General features: G+C 43.3%; 1 long non-coding RNA gene across 2 annotated transcripts; it reads right to left on the reverse strand.

The window, feature by feature from the left end:
• Positions 1-5,154: 5,154 nt before the first annotated feature.
• Positions 5,155-12,958, reverse strand: LOC307046051. 2 transcript variants are annotated; one of them, XR_013810058.1, is made up of 3 exons: positions 12,485-12,958; positions 6,309-6,489; positions 5,155-5,785 (listed from the first exon to the last, which is right to left on the reverse strand). It is a non-coding gene; the product is annotated as an uncharacterized lncRNA (long non-coding RNA). The 2 variants fall into 2 exon arrangements; XR_013810059.1 differs by having other exon boundaries at positions 6,721-12,958.
• Positions 12,959-14,483: the final 1,525 nt, after the last annotated feature.

Consider the following 14,483-nt stretch of genomic DNA (forward strand, 5'->3'; position numbering starts at 1 on the left):
AGTCCGGCGGGACCGGTGTACACAGAATCACTGGCTCACTTGCAGGAGGTCCTTCTTGCTCGATTGTCACTGGAATCACAGTGTCTCTGTTGGAGTCCAGCACCGGCTCTAAGGGCACGGTGTCTGTCAATCTGCCTCTTAATAGATCCACATGCCGCTTCACAACTTGACCACTTCCAATGATCACTGTATATGACACTTGACCTGATGAGCTCTCGATGACCGCAGGGATCCATTTAGGTCCATAACAGTAGTTTCTGATGAACACTTTATCCCCAGGTGAGAAACTTCTCAGTTTCCTGTTTGTGTCATGGGACTGTTTCTGTTTTAGTTGTTTTTGCTGCACTCAAGTGCAGATCTGAGTCTCCTTGACATCATCAACTCTGCAGGCGACAGGCCTGTGGTTGCGTGAGGTCAAGATAAGATCCAATCTTCCTATTCTAACCCCAAAAAACTATTTTCCATCTTCTCCACCCTCTTGAACCCCCCCCCCCCCCCCCCCCCCGAAAGCCCCTTCCCCCTCCTCCCTTCTGTCAAGCAACTTTGTTAACCACTTTGAAAAAAAGGTTGATGATATTCGCTCTTCTTTTTCTGACTCACCTTTACTCACCGCTTGGTCACCAGACCCTCCTTTCACCCACACACTGACCTCCTTCTCCCCTCTCTCTCCAAGTGAGGTTCTTACCCTCATTACATCTGCCCGTCCTACCACCTGTCCTCTGGACCCTATCCCCTCAAACCTCCTTCAGACTATCGCTCCTGATATTCTACCGTTTCTCACCCATTTCATCAACACTTCTCTAACTTCTGGTCACTTTCCAAACAGTCTCAAGGAGGCAAGAGTAAACCCTCTGCTAAAGAAACCCACTCTCAACCCGTCTGATGTTATAAACTACAGGCCTGTCTCTCTCCTCCCGTTCCTGTCAAAAACATTTGAACGCGCAGTCTTTAAACAACTCTCCTGTTATCTCCATCAGAACAACCTTCCGGATCCGCACCAGTCTGGTTTCAAGGCAGGTCACTCAACAGAAACTGCTCTCCTTGCTGTCTCTGAGGAACTGCACACTGCTAAAGCAGCCTTTCTCTCCTCTGTCATCATCCTTCTGGACCTGTCTGCTGCATTCGACACGGTAAACCATCAGATCCTCCTTCGCACTCTCCAAGAACTTGGAGTTTCAGGCACTGCACTTTCCCTCCTGACTTCATACCTCAAAGACCGCACCTACAGGGTAACTTGTAGAGGGTCCGAGTCCGACCCTTGTCAATTAACCACAGGGGTCCCTCAGGTCTCTGTTCTTGGTCCCCTCCTCTTCTCCTTGTACACAAACTCGCTTGGATCTGTCATTAGCCAGAATGGTTTTTCATACCACTGCTACGCTGACGACACCCAATTAATTCTGACCTTTCCCCGCTCAAGGACCCAGGTCGTCGCACGCATCTCTGCTTGTCTAGCTGACATCTCTCAGTGTCTGCTCATCACCTCAAGCTCAACCTTGACAAGACTGAACTGCTTTTCCTTCTGGAAAAAGATTGTCCCACTCTTGACCTAACAATCAACATCGGCACCTCTGTTGTTTCCCCGACTCAGACTGCAAGGAATCTGGGTGTGATCCTAGATAACAAACTGTCCTTCACTTTACAACATCAGGAGGATACGTCCCCAGCTAACCCAGAAAACAGCGCAGGTTCTGGTCCAGGCTCTCGTCATCTCACGCCTAGGCTACTGCAACTCCCTCCTGGCTGGTCTACCTGCATGTGCCATCCGACCTCTGCAGCTCATCCAGAATGCAGCGGCTCGTCTGGTCTTCAACCTTCCAAAATTCTCCCACACCACGCCGCTCCTCCGCTCCCTTCACTGGCTTCCAGAAACTGCTAGAATCCACTTCAAGACAATGGTACTTGCGTACCATGCTGTGAATGGATCTGGTCCTTCCTACATCCAGGACATGGTTAAACCGTACACCCCAGCACGTGCACTCCGCTCTGCATCAGCCAAACAGCTCGCTGCACCCGCACTGCGAGGGGGACCCAAGTTCCCATCAGCAAAAACATGTGGGTTTTCTATCCTGGCTCCAAAATGGTGGAATGAGCTCCCCATTTAAATCAGGACAGCAGATAGCTTGCACATCTTCCGGCGCAGACTGATAACTCATCTCTTTTGACTCCACTTCGAGCGATATAATTACTAACAAAGCACTTATATACTAATAAAGGACTGGCTTATCTAAAGCCAGTTGAGTAGCACTTTAAATGTTTGGCTCTATGAAACCTGATGTACTTATATGATTCTGTTTTCTTCAAGGTTGTATCTTCCTGGTCGAATGTACTTATTGTAAGTCGCTTTGGATAAAAGCGTCAGCTAAATGCAATGTAATGTAATAATGTAAAAAGGTGTGATGCGGTAACTGAACAGAAATCTTGACAGTCTAGTTTGCAATGTTTCACCTTTCAACTTTTTCATCCCCCCTTTGAAGGTTTGGACCGCTCTCTCTGCCAGCCCATTAGAAGACGGGTGAAACGATGCTGACCTCACATGGCGGATGCCATTTTGTTTCATGAAAGTCTCAAATTCAGCACTTGTAAAACAGGTTCCGTTGTCTGACACCAACATTTTTGGCAGTCCAAAAACACTGAAACTCTGACGCAGCTTTTCAATGGTCACCTGTGATGTATCTGACTTTACCGGATAAATATCCATCCATTTTGAGTGAGCGTCCACTATCAGTAGAAACATCTCTCCCAGGAAAGGACCTGCATAGTCCACATGAATTCTCGTCCAGGGAGAATCCGGCCACTCCCAGGGATGTAATGGTGCTGATGGCGGTGACTTCTGGTGCTTTTGGCACTCCTCACAAGACTGCACTTCCTTTTCTACATCCTGGTCCATCCCCGGCCACCATACATAAGATCTAGCCAGACCTTTCATATTTGACATGCCGGAATGTGTTTGGTGCAGTACTTTCAATATATTTTCCCTTCCTTTGTTTGGTACGATGACTCTGGCTCCCCAGAGCACGCAGCCATCCCTCACACTCAGTTCCTCTCTCCTCTGATGATACGGCTTGAGAGGAGCCTCAGTGACTGAAGGCCATCTCAACAGGACATAACCATGAACTTGAGACAATATTACATCCTTAGCTGTCCAGTGTTTTATTTTGGCTGTGTCCACGAGTGTGTCATCCAGAAGATCAATCATGAGCACTTGTTCTGCGGTCTCACTCTCTCGCACATCTTCCGATAGCGGCAGTCTGCTTAATGCGTCCGCATTAGCATTGTTCTTTCCTGGTTTGTACACAATGTGATACTCATAGGCACTCAGGTGCACCGCCCATCTCTGAACTCTAGGGGAACCCATCTGTGGAATGGCTTTCTTTTCGTTGAAGAGAGAGATCAGTGGCTTGTGATCTGTATAGATGGTGAAAGTTCGACCATACAAGTACTTGTGGAATTTCCTGATTCCAAATATAACTGCTAAGCCTTCTTTGTCTAGCTGTAAGTAATTATTTTCAGCAGGCGCTAGGGTACGCAACATGAACCCCAAAGGACGTTCAGTTCCATTGTCCATTACGTGTGATAAAACAGCGCCCACCCCGTAAGGTGATGCATCACATTACATAATTAACTCTCGGTCAGCAGAGTAATGCACTAACACTTCTGATGAGTTTAACAGGGCCTTTGATTTTTTAAAAGCCTCATCCTGTTTCTTTTGCCATGTCCATCGCACACCTTGTCGCAGGAGCTCATGCAGTGGTGCCAATAGTGTAGCTAAGTTTGGCAGAAATTTGTTGTAGTAATTTAGCAAACCTAAGTACGACTTGAGTTCAGTAACATTTGTGGGGTTGGGAGCCTCCATGATGGCTTTGACTTTCTTTTCCACAGGGTGAAGTCCCTGTGCGTCCACTCGATGTCCCAGATATTCCACTTCCTCTTCCAGGAAAGTGCACTTGCTCCTTCTCAGACGCAATCCTGCCTCCTCCAGCTTTGCCAACACTGTCTCGAGGTTCTGCAGATGGTCTTCCTCATCCACACCGCTCACCAGGATGTCATCTGAATACACTGCCACGAAAGGAATGCCTCGCAGGAGACCTTCCATTGTCCTCTGAAATATAGCTGGGGCTGATTCTACTCCAAAAGGCAGTCTGTTGTATGTGAATAAGCGTCTGTGCGTATTTCTTTGATTCATCATCCATGAGTATTTGCTGGTATGCATGATTCATGTCCAACTTTGTGAAATGTTTTTCTCCTGTCACTGCTGCAAACAGATCTTCCATTCGAGGTATGGGGTATTGTTCAAGTGAGGAAACTGTATTGACAGTGAGCTTGTAGTCTCCACATAGCCTTACTGTCCCAACAGGCTTCAGTATTGGAACCACTGGTGCTGCCCATTCTGCATGTTTAACAGGTGAGATTACTCCTTCTTTCAACAATCTGTCTATTTCTTCATCTACTTTGGTGCGCATGGCGTACGGGACAGACCTTGGAAGGAAGAAACGAGGGACTGCATCAGCCTTTAAGGCCCTGACACACCAAGCAGTCACCAGAGGACTCGCCGACGCTGGCTGTTGCGTCGCCGTGTTCTCCTGCGTCTTGGCCATGTGTCGCACGGGAACACACCGCAAAGACTTCAGTGTGTGAGTGGCAATAACTCTCCTTACCAGCAGGCGGCGGTAGTGTTTATTCGTCATTCAAAAGAGGCAACAACCGGAAGACAGAGAAGAAGAATAGACAACAAATAGCGTGTGCGTTCCATTTTCACTCTCGTCCATCGAAAACATGTTTCGTGCGGCACTGGAGCTAGATTTGGGTTCTGCCCGCTCTGTATTAATGTCATGTGGATTTTCCTGTCATGTTGACAGGTTATCATCATGTAGGCATTGATAAAAGCTCATTCTAATGTTGTGTGTATGAAGGTACGAAATAAAGTTTTGCATTGCCTATCGTGCTATTTGTATTTATTCTTTTAATCACACAGCGATAAGAAACAATAACAATGTGCCTACATAACTGTCAGTTGCAGCCCTAGCATTAGCATTGGTTATAGTAACAGCTACAACATTAAAATACTTCTAGGCAGATTGAGGAGGATAATGGGAGAATGAAAAGAGGGGCAGAAACATCCATCTGAATAATAATAACTTTATTTGTATAGCACCTTTCATACATGGGATTGCAGTTCAAAGTGCTTTACATCAGTAAGAAATAAGATATAAAATCAGTGTAACACAAGCAGCAAGAGCAAAGCATAAAGTGAGATCAAATAATGCAGATATATTATATATATATGTATATATATATAGTAATCCCAACAGGCCACCTTGTTTATGGTTTGATTCAGTTTTAGTAGAATATAAAATGCATGAATGAATGATGAAATGAGCACTTAAAGTGCAGACATACTATAATTATATTGAGGTACTTGAGACTAATCCTGCAACTTTATAGTTCTGCTCCACAACAGTTAGAGAATGAAGAAACCATCACGTATGAAAGGCTACATGTGAATAGAGGGGCAGAAAACCGGCTTGCACATTTACATTTCAATCTTGAACAATGAACAGCGGTAGACAGTATCTCATTTAGTATCATCATCCTGCGCTTTCGCCGGAGGCCTTAGAGTGCTGAGTGTGCTTGGCCTCTCTCCGAGCGGTGCCGGTGTGGTGCAGATGGTGGATTCTGCCAGGGGAGTGCAGGGCTCAGCATCAAAGTGGAAGGACTCCTCGGTGGTGCTGGTCGAGGTTTCACTGCTGGTGCCACCGGGGGTTGATTCTGCAGCCACCGGACGTTCCTTAATTTTTTTTAAATAAATTCACAGTTAGTTGGATTTAATACCATGGCTTCTTAAAACTGTTTACTAAGCATTCATAACAAAACAATACCCTGAAATGTGTGTGCCATTAGTTTGGGGTGTGGTCAAGAGTGAGAGGCACATTGTAGACACATTGTGATGGCTCTATTCAGATGCTAAAGACATACTTCTAGAAGATTCAGAACATTACAAAATATAATCAAGACATATTTTATCATGTATTATTATAGGTTAAGATAAAAGCGTTATTGATCCCATGGTGAATTTCATAAGCTACCCAGCAGTATATCATGCAATTTCAATTAGCTCCTCCTTTACCAGCTGCAACATTAAGGTGATGAGCACATCAATAATTATAATACAATATATATATATATATATATATATATTACTCTGTTATTGTTATATTTACCACTGTAACCACCAAATGAATGAAAATAATGTTTTTGTAAATGAAAGAAGCAAGGAACACTTATTTGTACTCAACAAATAAAATAGTTACCGTGATGGTGAGGTTCGAAGTACTCTCCTTCCTTCTTGTGTAGGGCTCTAAAAACTGCAGCCTGGTCAGGATCCACTGCTGTCTGCCAGTCCTTTGTGCTCCACAACTACCTGAAGGGGCAAGTTTCCTGTACCGGGTGTGCTGGGTTCGCAGAGAATCCCACTTTTCCTCAGCTCTTTCTCTGAAGCACACAAATAAACGATGTAAGCATTGTGGCTAGTTAGCATGTCCAATTCATATCTATATGCAGTGCCAAACTGCACAGCTAGTAACAGCTAGCAACAAGATAACAACAAAACACAAGGTTGAAATAACAAATTACATTTCACGTTAACGTCACCGTACGCTGGCAAACAATAAAAAGCCAACAGTATCTGCTAAAGAGCTCAATTGATGAAAAAGATCATCTTACCCGAGAAACCAAGTTGCGTTTCAATCTCTCGCCAGAGTCCCGTTTTCACTACTCGGTTCGAGTACCTTTTCTCTGTGATGTCGTACAGAGTTGGCCTCTCCTGGATCAAGGTGATGAACAGGTCTTCGTTTCCGTCATTCCAGATCGCCATGATGAGATGAAAATGAATAGCAGTCTGTGTGTGCCTTCTTAAATCGTTTGTTTACGTCCCTCACTTCCGTTTCGCTTCTCATGCACTGATTCGCTAGCTGAACAGCCAATCAGAGTGATTGCTTGGTCCGACTGCCTGACCCGATGTATGGCCGATTCAACATGTTGTTAGTCTTCCGACTAACGAAAACGGCCGAAATCCGCCTGGTGTGTCAGGGCCTTTACATGGATGGTAGCTTTCATACCTTTCAGTGTGCCAAGCTCCTCTTTGAAGACATTTTCATGTTTGCTCAGTACTTGCTGGAGCGATTTGTCCTCTGTCTTCAGGTATTTCAGGACTCGGGATTTGTGTCTGAGCTTGATTTCTTTCCAACTCAGATGTATTTCCTCCAACCAGCCTCTTTCCAGCAGGCTGGGGCCGTCCCCTTTAACCACAATGAGGGGCAGGTAACGCCTTTGATGTTTGTATTTCACTTTAACAATGGCAGCTCCGACCACATTAACAGGGTCACCTATATAATACTCGATGTGGATTTTGGTTGGTCTCAAACATGGACGTTTTGTGTCTTTCCATAGTCTTTGAAATGTCTGTTCATTCATTATTGTGAGACTACAGCCAGTGTCTATCTCAAAGTTAAAAAAACTTACTATCCAGCTTCACTTCAACCATGTATGGGTCTACTCGTCTCAAGTGCACTTCACTCATGCGTCCCAATCTGAGCCTCATCTTATTCAGAAAGAATGTATCTTCTTCTGAGCTATCACTTTGGCTCTGTTGCTCTTGTACTTTATGAGAACGGTGATATGTGGTTTGCCTCCTTTCTCTCTTTGGGTCTGCATTTTTGTTGCTGTTTCCATTCTGTGTAGATCTACTACGACAAGCTCTGGCAATGTGTCCTATTTTACCACATGCATGACATTTCTCTTGTTTAAACTTACAGTCTGCTGCTTCATGCTTGGTTCCCTTGAATCTGTAACACTCTTTGGTAGGTTCTCTGTGTGCATAAGCCTCCTGTGGCTTTTTATCCACTTTGAAGCATTTAGCTGTGGCCCCTTGGTTTTGTATGTCCTGTGCATTTTTATTTGCAGTCTCTGACGCCACAGCAATTGACAATGCTTTTTCTAATGTTAAATCCGCTTCTGATAAGAGTCGTCTCTGAATCCGATCTTCATATATTCCACAGACGATCCTGTCTCTCAAGCCTCTGCTGCAAAGTGTTACCATAGTTGCAATCCTGCGCTAACCGACGCAGCTCAGCCACGTATTCCATTACTGACTCATTGGGCTCACGGTTGCGGGAGTCAAACTTGTACCTTTGCACAATTTCACTAGGCTTTGGGTCAAAGTGATTTTTTAGCAGCTCCACAAGTTGTGTGTACGTTTTATCCTTGGGCTTATCCTGACTGAGGAGGTTTTTCATACGGCTGTATGTTGATGATCCCACAACACTTATTAATATGGCTCTTTGTCTGTCTCCATTATCAATTTCATTAGCCTCAAAAAACTGTTCCAATGCCTCACAGTATTCTTCCCACTTCTGATGTTTTGCATCAAAAGGTGCCAGCGTGCCAATCAGTGCCATTGTGTGTCAATGAATCCTCTCCTCCACCCGCAGACGTTGCTAATAATTTGAGCTAGCTGCCGCTAACGACCCAAACCTGCATGTAAGGTGCTAACCAGTCCGTTCAGCATGTCCTCTTTGATCCCGTCTTGATCCTTGTCTTAATCCTCTATCCCATCCTTGTCGCCAATAATATGTTGTATCTTGTGATAAATAATTGTATGTCCACATCATAGGAGTAGGTTTAACTGGTTTTACTTTGGTAACATGCTGCCGGGACTTCCTCCTGGGAACATGTAACAGGCTCTTTTAATACCAAAAGTGAGTTTGCCCCCTGCTGGACAAATGCAATAACATGTAATAATAACAAGGTAAGATACCAGAGTCTTTAACACCTATCACTGTGTACATCACCATTCAAACATCTTTTAAAAGTTGAACAAAGCCCACACAGCTCAGTGAAATGTTGACTTTATTTGATCATTTCAGTAAAAACTAACGTTCATATTTCTCTTTTTGATTATAATACTGATGACCGTTCAAAACAAAGCACTTTGGCAACTTACCATATACGTTTTAAAATGCTTAATAAGCACCGTAACTTTCATGATATAATTTCTCCGTCATAATCGTTTGTGTCCGTGAACGGCCGACTGTTGTGTTACGTCAAATGCTGCGGCAGCATTTTCTCCTCTCCTTTCGGTAAAGGAGGTCCAGTGATTCCTAAGCTAAAGGAGGTTATAAAGGACGTTTGAAACCTCCTTTCCTATCATCTAGAGAATTCGAACGGCACTGCCACTGAGGGACTTCCAGGTCATTTCACTCGGTTAAGAAGGTTCCTAAGCTAAATGGAGTATTCGACTTCAGCCCATGTGAGGAGGGATGCTAGTACTTACGTTTGTGCCATGTCTCAACCACTCACAAAGTCAGGCTTTCAAAAAAGAAAAGAAAGGAGAGAAAGACAAGAGAGAGGGACTAAAGGACGACAGTATGTCACACAGTTTTTCAAAAGAAGAGGTGGGTGTGGTCCATGAGTGGTGGAAATTTGTCTGTTAGCTAAGCTTAGTCCATTGTAAATAATAATTGTAATGTTTTGCTGAAATTAAGTACTGTTAATATCTTCACTGAAAATGCTGAGATTTTTCATTTCACTGCTCTTTTAGCTGACATTTAATAAATGCAGGTACATTTTTAGCAGCTATTCATACTAAATCAGTTGTCCCTCCCCCTGGTGCCAGGACCAACAGATCCATATTTAGGCTCCGCAGCCCTGTCCCCCCATAAGGCTTTGCAGTCTTGCCATGCTGTCTGTAGGAGCCAAAACGTTGATTTATTATTTTGATTATTTAATATATGTAATGGAGTATAATTGATTGGTGTCATTTGATCGGGATCCGCAGCCACGGTGGGGCGGAGCGGCTGATTGGTGCTACGATTGCCTCAGCTGGTTAAAAGAGTCCTGCTGATTATATTCTGGGTTCTATTTTGGTTGTGAAGCCACATGTTTTTTTTGCACTGCAGAGAAGATACGTTTATTTAAACGACGAAAACTGTTTGAACATCATCTGGTAAGATACCTTCATTTGTGTGTTTTAAAGAAGAGAACGAACAGTGAAGAAATGGAAACTATAACATGGAAATAAATGTACCAAAAACAAACAATATATCTCTGAGTGATGTGTGAGCGCGTCGACCAGGCGCTAAAACCAAAGAACAGAAAAGAGCTTAAGAAAGGTGGAAAGAAGGCTCTTTTACTGTCCATTGAAAGCCAGTTGGCTAGAAAGCTGGACTTCAAGGACTTGATCAGTGACTTAGCCTGTAAGAAGGCTAGGCGCTGGGCTCTTGGTGAGTAAGGTTGAGCAAGGGCTCGTAATAACTGTTAAAGGGCAAGGCTATGGTAACAATATTGGATCACTCCACACAAGATGCATGATGAGAAAAAGACTGAGAACAGGCTCTGATTTAGCACCACCATCAGACCTTTTCACTTCCATTTCCGTTTTGTTGTCCATTTACACTTTAATACCTGCTTATTTTGTAGTTGGTATGTATATTTAATTAAAAAATCTGCTGCTTATGTTATTTTTTTTGTTATAGCATTTTATAAATGATAATATTGGTGTTAATGTTCACTTTATTTTCATTTAAGAGGTCATGTATATTTAAGTTATATTTATTTTGATTTATGAATGTTCCATTCAAACATGTTGTTAAAAAGGCATGTACACCATAAAAGATGACTATTGAGGTCTATTGTCAGGAATGTTAGTGTTATATCAAATAGTGAATTATACTGCAGCAGAATGTTGCAGTAGAATTTGCAGTCTGCACAGTGTTATATTTTCACCGCTCAGTGCAGAGGCGCGGGAAGGTATTTTGAGTGGGGGTGCTGAGGTGCTGGACTCCAGTGAACACTATTACGGGCACTATAGAGCACGCACAAAAAAACTCCCCACACGCAAACACACAGTAAACCCCCGACTGTTACAATGAAGGCTCGATAATCAGCTCACGGCCTATAGGCAGGGGTAAAATGCTATTTTTTACGAGTGGGGAATGGACCTCACCTCCTCTAGGGGGGTCCGGGGGGATGCTCCCCCGGGAAGATTTTTTTTAAATGTTGAAGTTAAAATAAGGTGACCAGATTTTCAAAATTAAAACCGGGGACATTTTGAGTTTTGCGGTATATATATAATTAACATATCCAATTTTCTTCACTGTTTAAGAAAAAAGGGGGACAATTCTGGTTTAATGTCATTCGAACATTTGAACTGTTGGATACAAACAGAAGGAAGATGGCTCATATATGAGACTTCCAAGGTCTTTTATTTTGAAACTGGACATCAGATTGTCCAGATTCTCTCTGAGTGACTAGATGGGGTGTCCTGCGATCACCCTGAAGTGAAATAAGTCTTTGATACTGGATAGTTTTTGTTTTATTCTTATCTATAAATAGAGTGACGATAGCCCATATATGAGACTTCAAAGGTCTTTTATTTTGAAACTCTACATCAGATTGTCCTGATTTTCTCTGATTGACTAGATGGGGTCTCCTGCTATCACCCTGAAGTGAAATAAGTTAAATTTGATTGACTTCGAATGACTCTTTGATTATGGACGGTTTTCATTAAATAATAATCAAAATATAGATGGACAATAGATCTAATTTGAGATTTTAAACAGCATACATTTTAAATTCTGCTTCAGAAAGTAATGTTATTTTAGGAGTGTTGTGAGATGGTGTCAACATCAATTGAAATTAGTCACCCAGTGGAAATGTCAGATATGTCTTCATAACTGTATACTTACATTTTACATTCACTCAGTTATAATGTGGTAGTTATACGTAGTTTGTCTTAAATTATTATTGTTCACATTATATAGTACATATTTCTTAATTTAAGCTTTTATAAATTAAACGCTTTTATTTTGAAGGCAGTTTTTACAGGCCTCTACCGTAATGCATAGGATATTTGCGCACCGCACTACAACGTGCGGGCTGGCTTGACTGTGTTTTCCTAAGTGGGGGCTGGCTTGACCACAGTCTGTTTACCCAGTGTTTCCTGACATGAAACGTTTTACTTCACCTTGCTATGTGTTTTTAACGTATATTAAAAAACGGGGACATTTCCGGGGACAGTTTCAACCGGGGACAGGCCAATACAAACGGGGACTGTCCCCGGAAAACGGGGACGTCTGGTCACCCTAAGTTAAAAGCATCAATCTGGTGCACTTTGAGAGCAATATTAAGAGTTCTATGGATACATCTCTCAACACCCAGATGAAACACAACTGTAAGCAGATGTTCTTTTTCTTTATGGATATTTTACAAATCACTCCCCTTTCAAACTGTATTCTTGTTTTACTGCCATATAGTATTTCATAACTGTTTTTCCTTTATTCTCTTATTTTTTTTATAACTATAATGATCATATGAAGGTGTGCCGCGGAAATAATATTTTGAATAATTTTTGACCAAACCGTTTGAGACCCACTGAGATAACTTAGACTAAAGTTAACTATCTAAACACTCAGAGAGTCCTTTAGCTCACCTGAGCCCCTCAGTCTGAGAGGAGAGCTCTCCTCCAGCTTGTTGTGGAACAAACAGCTCCGTATGTCCGTTAGTGCAGCTAGCTAACCAGATGCTAACAACACGGTCCCTGCTGCTGGCACCGGTCCCTCTCTCTCTCCCCCTCTCTCACACACACTAAATGCGCTATTTCCGCACACACACAGAGCCGCGAGCTTGAATGACACAAGCACACTTTTATTTCAATGCAACTCTCTGATTGGTCTGGTGTCTTGCCTCTGTTGCATTCACTGAACACGGGAAATTACAGTCCTGCCGTCCTTTCTAGTGTCTTGATGAGGTTCACGTAAAGCACGGTTAATGTATTATATTATTGAGGTAGAATTGTCCGGGGCTACAGAAAAAACATTCGGGGCAGGCCAAAATATTATTTTACCAACAATGTGGAATTTATTGGCTACATATTACACAGATTATGCACAGCGGGAGCAGCAATAACCGTCAAATACTAATTCAGACAGGGGAGCTCCGCACCCCCTGCCTGCCGCTAGGGGGTGCTGCAGCGCCCTCAGCACCCCCCTTCCCGCGCCCATGGCTCAGTGTCAGTAAATATTGTGCGGTTAGTATTGGACTACAAGATAGATGCAACAAGCCTGTACAGGTAGAGTTATTTAAATGAGTCGGTTGGATTCTGGAGGTGTGGTTACAGCATTGTGCTTGGTTGGCGTGGCCTGGGCCTGGTGGTGGGGCCCAATGTGATATCTTTTCATGGGGCCCAAAATCTCTGGCGACGCCCCTGCCTCTCTCTGCAGAGGTGATGGAGTTTGTCTTACCTGCAACAAGCCAAAGAAAGCAATTGTGCCGCTGATTGATGGAGTTTCTCAGTGCAGTGCGGCGTCTGCGCTCTCTGGCTTAAATCAATCTGTTAATTTAGCTTCTGTCAAATTGATCATCTGAAAATGCAAACAGATTTCTTCTAAGCAAGACATTGCTATAAGTTACAAATCACAAGCACAGCGACTATTGTCTAATGGCGCATTTCCACTGCAGCGGGTAGCCCCGTTTAAGCGTCCTTAATCGTCCTCAAGTGGCTAGGCCAGTTTTTGGTGGCCTTTCCATATAGCGTAGCACCGGCTAGCGGGTACTTTTTCCCCCTTTTTCCGGCCCCATAAAATCGTGGTTCTATCAGGCCAGGGCCAGGGCTGAACTAGTGACGTCAACACTCTCGACTGCTGATTGGTCAGAGAGAATCGCAAATCAATTACAGTATTATTTTTCTATTAACCCTCTATCATTCATGATCTTGTATTTAAACTGGACAGCAACACAAATCAACCACAGCTGCAGGAACCTGCTCTACCTCTTTGTATTTTATGAAGATTTCGAGAATAGTAGATGGGTAAAAGTGAGTTTTCGGCTTTGAATGTGCCCCCTAATCTCCTTTGTGAGGCGTCACAATCAGACTTTCATTCCAACAGTAGAATAAATACATCCTTGGTTCAAGTGGAAAAATAGCCTTGGACACAGGACTGTTTACATGTTGACACATACATTACAAGGTTACTCTTTCACTATGCGAGGAACCGATTTGTCAGAACCTACCAAGCAGTGGCATAGCCACCATAGGGCCAGGGCCCAGGCCCGCCCAGTTTACTCATTGGCCCGACCTGAGAAGGCTTCGGTGTAATTTTTATTTATTTTTGTATTATTATTATACATTTTTGTATTCACCCATTGAGAATATCCAAGCATTCAAAGTAAAATTCAAGTGAACAAATATTGAGTTGAATTAATGTTGTATGTGTTTTATCCTCTGAACGGAACTCATTTCCGGTAAAAACTGGTTGAGGTGGTATGAAGATTTTCCCTGGGTGGAATACAGCGCAAGTAGGCACGCGCTTTTCTGTAAAATGTGCAGACATTTCCCCAACCCAGGGGCTGAAGCTGCATTTACGAGGGATGGATATGTAGACTTGAAGCACCTGCGTAACTCGTTGGAGAGAGATAACAAAAGCGAGGAC

This window comes from Notothenia rossii (genome assembly GCF_949606895.1).
Source record: "Notothenia rossii genome assembly, chromosome: 7".
In the NCBI taxonomy this organism is placed as follows: domain Eukaryota; kingdom Metazoa; phylum Chordata; class Actinopteri; order Perciformes; family Nototheniidae; genus Notothenia; species Notothenia rossii.